A 9,562-nucleotide genomic window follows, 5' to 3' on the forward strand; every position below is an offset into this window, starting at 1 on the left:
CAGCTGGGTTTTCAATTGTAATTAGGGCCCCAAACTGCCATCAGAAGCATCTCCCAAGTGTCCTATCTCTGCATAGGTATGAGGTTGCCATTTATAGGTACACTGCTCCATTTGAAAATCAAGCCTGGTACGACCCAAATGGGTTCTTCAGCAAGGAACTTGAGGATATTCTTGTCCTTGATCTGTAGGATGCAAAGGCTCTGGGTATTGTGAAGGTTTTCCTTTAAGTTCCTTTGGGAATAAAGGACCACACTGTATGAACCCTTCTGGACAGCATGGAAAGGCTTTAATTTTGTTCTGACTAACTTGACTCATATGATACTCCCAAGAGGTCAGAGTGAAATCTGAGCTCTTACTAAGGTAAAGGACAAGCCAATTCAACATGACTTGGACCATGTACCCTCAGCCTCAATGATAGACACTTTTCAGTTATGGAGGCTAGAAGCACACCCACATTCATGAGACCCTTGACTACCAGTGTATATCTTAGAACCAACCAGGATCATTTTGAACAGATAAAAACACTGTCTCTGTCCCTAGAGAGTCCTGGATCAGAATGCAGGAAGTGGGGGTGATGTCCTTCTGTGATTTCCCTGTGTAAATTAATAATCAGATCATCATTTTACCTGGGGAAACAGTGACTTAGCACTTAACAGTGACTTACCTCTCTCTCTCTCCTTTCCTAGCAGGCTCTGGGCAGGGGGGCCAGTGATGAGAGAAGCATGGACAGAGATGGGGGTAGGTAATTCAGCACCACCAAAATGTTGGCCCATCCCAGGTCAGCCTTCTCTCCTGCCTCATAACCCCATTTCTTCTGCCAAAATGGGTGTGCTGGATCAGTGTGCGACCCTTCCTTGAGCTGGACGCTGTCATCTGGCCAGATAAACTAACAGGCTAGGAAATCCAGCTGGGGCTGGTTGTACTTTGCCCACGTCTGTTACAGCATATGGTACACTCACTTGAAGTGACTGACAGAGCTATTTAATTTTACAGTTTGTCTGATGCCCCCACCCAAATACCACGCATACTGTCATGTGCCGATGCAAAATGGTATTTGTGAGCAGTGTCAGCTTGGTTACGGTCCTGGGTTTCATGAGACGAGGACTTCAGAACTGAATTTGAGCTTCACAGTCCCCAGGATGGCAGAGCTGAATGGAAATATTGAGAGACCTGTTACTAGGCCCCTTCACATTCTTCGAAGAAAATTGAGACAGAAAGATTGAGTGAGCCCCCCATCCCCAAGGTCTCACCCAACCAGTTAGTACAAGCATTAGAACTCTTGGCCCCTGACTTCCAATCAAGGCTCTCTCCAGCCCAGGCTGGCATCGCATGGTCACTTTCACTTCGTCTTCCAGATCTGTCCCCTAGAACCTTCCCAGAACTGGACCTCTGGCCCTAAAATGGCTTAATGTGCACTTTTGGGAAGGGAGAGCCACAGGCCTCTAAGTGGTTTTGATCAAGTTTGCCAATATTTACACCGTAGGGTAATCTGCATAAACTTCATAAATAATGTAAAATTCCTCCAAAGTGAGTTAACCGTGAGCTACAGCGGTCTTTTGAAAAATCCATGTTATGCAATCATCCCGACAAAGTTAACAACTCGATGGAGCACTGAAGGTAACCACTGATTGCAGTGACTGCTATTGACCATTTTAAGTGTGACTATTTTTAAAATACTGTATGCCTCATTAAGCTGTGCTCTGAAAATGAGAAATTTGCTTTAACTGCATTGTTTTGAATTGCTGAGAGAAGAATCTATCAACCACAAGGTGCCCTGCTGCTGAACTCAGCCAAAAAGCTGTTAATAACCCCAGCAGATGTTTCAGCTTTTTAGGCCAATAGACTCCCTCTCTCCCTGCCCTCCCCTTTCTAGAATCTGATGCCAAGATGACTGAACTCCAGTTTCTGTGGCTGCTGCCGTGGCCGCCACCACCAGGGCTGGTGGTACTAGTGCTGCTGAGGAATTGATTCTTCAAACCACCAGTGGCTACCAGGCCTCAGCCCTGTAAGGTCAGAACATTATTGCATTTACCGTCAGAAGTTTAAATCGTTGGGGGGACATGAAGGTAGGGCCACCGAATCGGTGTGTCTCTGTTTCGTTGTCTGCCTTCATTGCCAGTCATTTGCCCCACTTGTCATGATTTCTCCTTGCACTCCAAGTCCACTTCTCAGATTCCCCAGGGGGTTGGGCTTACTGGGTGGCCGTCATTAATACCCTGGTGTCCCCACTGGCCGCTGAGAGATGTGGGGTTAACAGCTTCACAGAAGGGTCCTCTGTGTGATGAACAGTTTGGGGTGGCAGTCTTCCTGGCACCACGAGGCTCAGGATGCCCTGACCTTAGCGGGTCTGCAATATTAGAAGTGTGTGTTATAAACACAGCGACAGCCCTGTGAGGTGGGTACGATTGGAGGGCATCCGGGGCCACCGCAGCCCCATGTGGGGATTTGTCAACATCTCTGCACCAGGATAAACCTTGCACCTTAACCTGAAATTAAATCTACGTTCCAAGGCTTTGCAAATGAGAAGAAATAAAAGAGAGAGAGAGAGAGCTCCTCTTCCTTCTCCCAGACTCCTGCCCTCCCCTTCCACACTCATTTCTTTTGGAGAGAGCACTCGAAGGCACCCCAGTGGCAGCAGGGTGACCAAGAAAACACAGGTGCACCACATTTCTGGAATATCACGTTGGCTAGGAACGCATCCCAACTGCACTTCTATCCGTACTATCGTGCAGAGAATTGCCATTGCAAAGGGGGGAAAAATTGAAAAGCAGAATTAAGTTCATAAATACTTCGCTTCCTTATTTTGATGCAACACAAAGGCGGAATATCCAAGACTCTGTGGACCTCTATCGTGGGCTGCAACATTTGCCAACCATCGTAATTCAACCCCCAAACCTCTGCTCTCCACCACAGTGGCCATAAAATGTAAGTACCCGTTCCCGGGTGCCACTGCCACCGTATTGTTCGCACCCGCTCCACACCGTGTGTTTCTCTCAATCAGGAAGAGCGCGGGAGTGTGGTGCAAGTCCTTTTCTTTTCTTTTCTCTTCTCTTCTTTTTCCTTTTTTTCTTCTTTAACTGGATAAGGTAACAGAGTCCATTGTGACTTTAGGACCCCGTCCTTCTCAGTACCCACGCAGAGGCACCTTAACACTACTGGAATTTGCACATGTGCATTGAAGGAAAACACCAGCGTTGCCCGCACCAGTGTGTTCTCTTGTGTTCTCTACTCTCTTGTCAGGCCAAGCACAACACCGTACACTTGGGAGTTCAGTGGCATCTACATCTTCTAGTTCTCAAATTTCAGTAACTTGAATTAGAAATGATCCCAAGCATCCTGAAACGGGGTGTTCCCCTTAGCAAATGGGATGGACGTTTCTGCTTAAATTACTATGATTCCAAGAAGCCAGTACCAGATGATGAGTCTTTAGTAAAATAAATAACCAATGTCATAATAGTAAAATAGGCTAACAAACCCCCAGAACCTCCCTACCGAATCAGTAGAGACTAGATCCTCATTATTAAAAAATTCCATCTTAAATTACCCATACACATCTCCAGAGGAGTGAAAACACAAGATGAGGGAAAGAGAATTGAAAATGATCATTATTTAGTTGAGATTCCACACCTGCTGGCAGTGAATATTGGTACGAGGCATTAATAAACTATGTGGAGGTGTCTGGGGCCCATGGAAATCCAGACCAGGCACTTCATTAGGTCCTGAACTTTACCTGGAATCTTCTACCGCAGGTGATGGCTTCCAAGCTATTTTGTTCTTGATTATTTCCAGTCCAAGTGAAATGGACAACAAAGAAAAGATACTTCTATACTATTTCCATGATGGATGTTCACGACCAAAATAACTCCACCATCTGATGTATTTCACAGTTTTAAGTTAAAACAGACCTAGTATAATATGCTTGTACATCTGGCTCAGGTGCTTCGTTTGCCATATGTTTGTGAAATAATCCAAGGAGATGTTACAATTGTACCGCTCCCCTTGGGACCTGAATAAAATGTGCCCGCAAAGAGTTACCTAATTATTCATTCCTGCCAACAACATCCTCGCCTAATAATAAGGGGGTGCTTACAATGAGACAATAGTGCTTTCAATCTTGAGAGATGTCAATGCCACTTATTGTTTCAAAAACAGAAAGTCTTTTGCATTTTTTTAAATAAGAAAAAGATCCCGTGGCCTTTAAAGCAAATAAAGTACTCTGCAGGTGGTATATTTGGTATTCTGGTGGGGACAAATGCTGTGCTAGTGAGCAAGGCCAGTGCTCCCTGGCACTCAATGGACGAAAGCCCGCGTAGCCACTGTGGAAATTACTGACCCCCCGAAGTTGATGGTCCCTAAGAAGTGGCAGCTCTGATAACATTACACGTGACTAGAGAACTTTACAGTTGGCAAATTGCTTTCATATATGTCTACCACATTTAATTCTTATACCCACTTTGTACAGCAGGCAAAAGAGGCACACCTCATTTAGCCCTGCCAGTTGTGCTGATTCTTTATAGCACTGATTAGCCAGAAATGTGAGCATCCTTTTTTTTAAATGTAAAAAAGTGTTTTATTCTTGACCCATAAGGCCCAGTTGCCACAAGTGGTTCTCACTTTGAGTCATTGGCAATCTGCTTTCTTCTTGTTCCTGAACTTGCATCCTCTCTCTCTCTCTCTCTCTCTCTCTCTCTCCCTCCCTGTGTCTTTCTTGATTCTCTTTTGATTCAAAAGACATAATTTGATTTTGATTTTCTATCAAGGATTTAAAAAAGGAACAGGGATGCCTGGGTGGCTCAATGGTTGAGTATCTGCCTTCAGCTCAGGGTGTGATCCCTGGGGGTCCTGGGATCCAGTCCCCCATCGTGCTCCCTGCAGGGAGCCTGCTTCTCCCTCTGCCTCTGTCTCTGCCTCTCTCTGTCTTTCATGAATAAATATATATTTTTTTAAGATTTTATTTATTTATTCATGATAGTCACAGAGAGAGAGAGAGAGAGGCAGAGACAGGCAGAGGGAGAAACAGGCTCCATGCACCGGGAGCCCGACGTGGGATTCGATCCCGGGTCTCCAGGTTCGCGCCCCGGGCCAAAGGCAGGCGCCAAACCGCTGCGCCACCCAGGGATCCCTTTCATGAATAAATAAATAAAATCTTTTAAAAAATAAAAATTTTAAAAAGAAACAGCAAGGAAACTAACTTAATGATTAAAATACAGGCCTGCCACAAAAATGCCGATTTTAATGAGGCTCCAGGCCAGGTCGTAGGTCAAGCAGATAAATTTTGCTCTTGGCCTAGCTTTGTCTACCACTAAATCAATGTAAAAGACATGTAGCAAAGATGAAGATATCAGCCAATAAATCTCTAGACGTGTGTTAATTGTGTATTTATGGAAGTGCCAAATGCCAGGAGAGCTGTGTCTCCATAAGGATTAGGTTGACATGACCCCAAAGAGCTAGATTAGTGTACAGGTTGTTTTTCCCTGGAATTCAAATCTGAGGGTCAAACAGGACCCAGAGGATGAGAGCAGGAGGATAGGACGTTTATCTCGGGTTACCCAATTTGTAAATGGATACCAAGGTCCATTTGCCTCTGGCTCAAAACAACTGGGAGTTACAAAGCATCCCTTGGTTCTGCTTTGCTAGTTAACCTTAATGGTTTTGGATTGCTCAATAGATAATATTTTCTGGACATACCTTCCCCATAAAAGGAAGAGTGAGATATTATAAGGAAGTAATTGAATATTGGCCTCTTGTTAGGGTAAGAGATTCCCCAGGCAAAATTTTTCCACTCATTGCAATTATATGCTTTCTGATAATGTATACATTTCTTTCATTTACTTAATGTTTACTGAGTGCCTACTAGTGACCACATGCTATAGATACAAAGTAGAGAAAGCAAGGTCCTACTATGAGGGCATTTAAACAAGTGGAGACTCAGACTTGAGGACAAGTAAATACAATAAGATTTACAAAATTGGATGATCCACAAAGTTGATTGACACATTAGGATAATACATTTCAATCTGTCCTGGAAAACTTCCCAGAGGAGGGAAAAATATGAATAGGTGTTTCCAGGCAGACAAAAGATTTCAAATTGTATGCTCTGAGTCATGAGATGCTAATGATCGATTGTAAGCATGGCAGTAATGTAATCAAATTTTTACATTTGAACTCTGGCCCAACAATGGAAGGAGGGGTTGGAAATGAAAATTCCTGGGGAGAAAGGGAGTTGATGGACCTAATCAAGTAGAATGGTGGCCCCCTTAGACATAAGAGATAAGCAAGAGGAGAATAAATAGTATACGTTGCTTAGAATGTGAGGAAGTGGTCCAAGGCTCCAAGAATGTTGGCTTGGGAAACTGGGGGAAGGGTCTAAGAATAACTAATATAAAGAATACAGGAGGGAGAGCTGTTTTTGGTGGTAGAGAGAGATGGGCACAAAAACAGAGATGAGCATGCTCAATTCTGGACATACTGGGTTTGCAGTGCCTGTGGAATACCCAGGTGGAACTATTTAGAAAACAGTTGGAGATCCGGGCTCAGAAAAGAGATATAGATGTAAAAACATGGTAGGGAGAAGATCCCCCAAAAGTGAATAAATTTGGAAAGAAAATACATTTAAGGAGGAGAGGAGAGAAATAAAACCCAGTCAAGGCACAGAAAAGGAGTAAGCAGTGCAGATGTAAAGAGAGAGAGAGATGTCGTGAAAAGCAAAGCCAGAACTGCAAGAATGGCAGAAGAATCAGCAGGACAAGTGGTGTAAGATGAGAATCAAAAATGCTTATTCCGTCGAGTCAGGAAGTGAAGCAGGACAATCTCAGTGTAGTGACATGCCTGGAGCCAGGTTAGACTGGATCAAAGAGCAAATGGGTGATGTAGACCCAGAGTGAGTAGAACTAGCTTACACTTTGTTAAAGAATAGCTGTTCAAGGAAGAAATATGAGGCTGCTAAAAAAAAAAAAAAAAAGTTGGTTATTTAAATAGTTTTTGTTTTTGAAGGAAGGGAATGAACATATTGGAATGCTGAGGGAAATAGCCAATGGAGCATCAAAAATAAGAAAAGGATATTATTGATAAAGTACATTTTCAAAGGCGGCAAAGTAGAATAATGTCCACAGCCCCAGTGGATGGAGTTGCCTTTGACAGGAAAACCATCTTTTGCAAGAGTTGAGGACAGGGAGAGAATGGGTGCAGATGCAGATGGGCTTGCCGGTGAATGGGCAGGAAAATGAAAGCAGCCATTTTGATGGTGACTGGTCCCTAACTTAGAAACAAGGTCACCCCAAAGAGAAAAGATTGAAAGCCTTGAAGAGTGGTCAAGGTTTGGAATAGCAGCTCAGGGAAGTGGGAGAAGCACATGCAATAGGACTGCTGAATAGCACTGAAGGCACAACTGAGATTAGTTTCACTCCAGATTTATGGTCTCCATTCTCTGTGGTTGTGATTTTTCTTTTTCTTCCAGCAGAGCAGTGCTCAAGGAATGTTTACAGCTAAAGAGGCTCCATGGAGGATTGCTTGAAGGACATGAAGTCCATCCATCTCTCTAGATAGTTTACATTATATCTCAAGATCAAGGTAAACCACCCAAACTAAATACTTGAACCATATTGTTTTGGCTCCTATTACTCACTTTTAGTGAATTGTGTTTTGGCATTGGGCCTCGGCTTCCACTGAGGGACCCAACAGGAAATAGCCATTGGCCCGTCAGCATTGCTAGTGTCATGGAGGATGTTGAGCAAGTCACTGGCCTCTGAACCATGCATGTTCCACTCATGAGGCCATTTCCCTCAGACCCAAACACCAGCAAACAATTGGTTTTTCATTAGCTTTACCTGGTGTAAAGCTCGTGGCCTTGAACCCACAATACTTGGGTTCAAATCCAACATCCATTACCTAGTACCTGGCTGACCTTGAGCTTCTCAATTTCTCTAGGATTCAGTTTTCTCTTCTGTAAAATAACAAAAATAATCCTACCTACTTCGTAAGGCTGCAGTAAGAATTAAATGATACAGTCAATGTCAAAGTGTTTAGCCCTGCTGTCTGGCAAATCATAAGCCCACCATACACATTTGCCAGTATTGTTCTTGTTATAAATATTATCTTACAACTGCTCTTCTTTGGTTTTTGTGTTTACATACTGCCCTCATCCTCATTGTGGCACGCATTTGCATGTATTAATTTATTTCTGGTCGCGAGTTAATATTTTTTTCCTTTTATTCTTTTCCTATGTCTCACTTCTTGGTTACCTGCTCTCTACCTAGCATCATTTCTGAATGAGGCAGATTACAAAAAAGTAAACTAAAAGAGCCTTATACCAATCGATAGGTGTAAAGACATGTCTATTTTTGCTCTTGCTGTAGGAAAAGTTTCAAAGATGGTAAAAAGGACTTGGAACTTTCTTATCACACATTTGTATCTAGAAATGCAAGTTTCCTTGAAGTCTGAGTCACCTGATATTTACTTTTCTTACAATTATTCTTGATTGGCCCCTGCAGAGACTTAGTCCTAACTCAATATTTGCCTACACACTTCTCGTTGTGAATAAACCACATGTTAATTTAATTGCGGAGAGGGATGAATTATTGTAGTTGGAGAAGCAGCTAGAGTTTCATGGTGGGATGAGGACCAGATTCGGTAGTCAGAGGGCCTGGGTTTTGCAGCCAGCTCTGCCACTAGTAGCTCTTTGTCATTGAAGCCCTCTGGCTTCAGTTCTGCTGTTGGCTAAGTAGGATTAACAACAGTGATCTCACAGTGTGGTTTCGAGAAATAAAGAAGGTGCTCAGCAAAAATTAGCTAATCTGCATCTAGTGTGAGAGGTGGCATTCAAGTTGCCATTCAAACTTGCACTTGAAAAATTGGACCAAATAATTGAGGCTTCTTTTCAACATATTTAAAGGTAACTTGAACATACTTATCCAACTTCATTATTTGAAATATATATACTAGCCATTTAAGAGTATTTAGTCAAAAGTCAAAACAGAAAGCCCTAATTCCCTTCTAAGAATATTCAAGAAACTTTGTTTAATATCAGAATATCAACGTGGCCTGTAATGTCATCAGAGAAACATGAAAAATATCCCAGATTGTATTCTTTGCTTTCAACTAAACAAATAATCTGCAAAACCCCCAATATACAAATACATCTGCTTTGCCTCCTGGCAGGTAATAGCTTTTTGGTTTGGTTTGGTTTTTCTTACTGTTATTGCTGGGAGGGGTAGGGGAGTGGGATTTGCTTCATAGACCAATACGTACATGCAGATGAAAGGCAGTTTTTGTTTTGTTTCAAATCAAGGTATGTGGCATGGGATGGTTGATCCTACATGTTGTTGGTATCAAAAGGAGAGCAAAAGATTAGGGACATTTCTTTAAGGAAATCAGAGGACCGACTTCTCTATCCTCTGTCCCCCCATCCAGGCCCAATGAGGAGAACCAGAGGGCGGGTGTTAGTGGGCCACTCCCACTGCCACAGAACATCCCTGAAAAATCAGTGTCGGATGGCACAAAAAGAGCCCAACTACAATGGTTGGTCTTCAAAGGGGCTCATTTATTATATTGCTCAGTGCCCCAC

Source organism: Vulpes lagopus, chromosome 2 (genome assembly GCF_018345385.1).
Source record: "Vulpes lagopus strain Blue_001 chromosome 2, ASM1834538v1, whole genome shotgun sequence".
NCBI lineage: Eukaryota > Metazoa > Chordata > Mammalia > Carnivora > Canidae > Vulpes > Vulpes lagopus.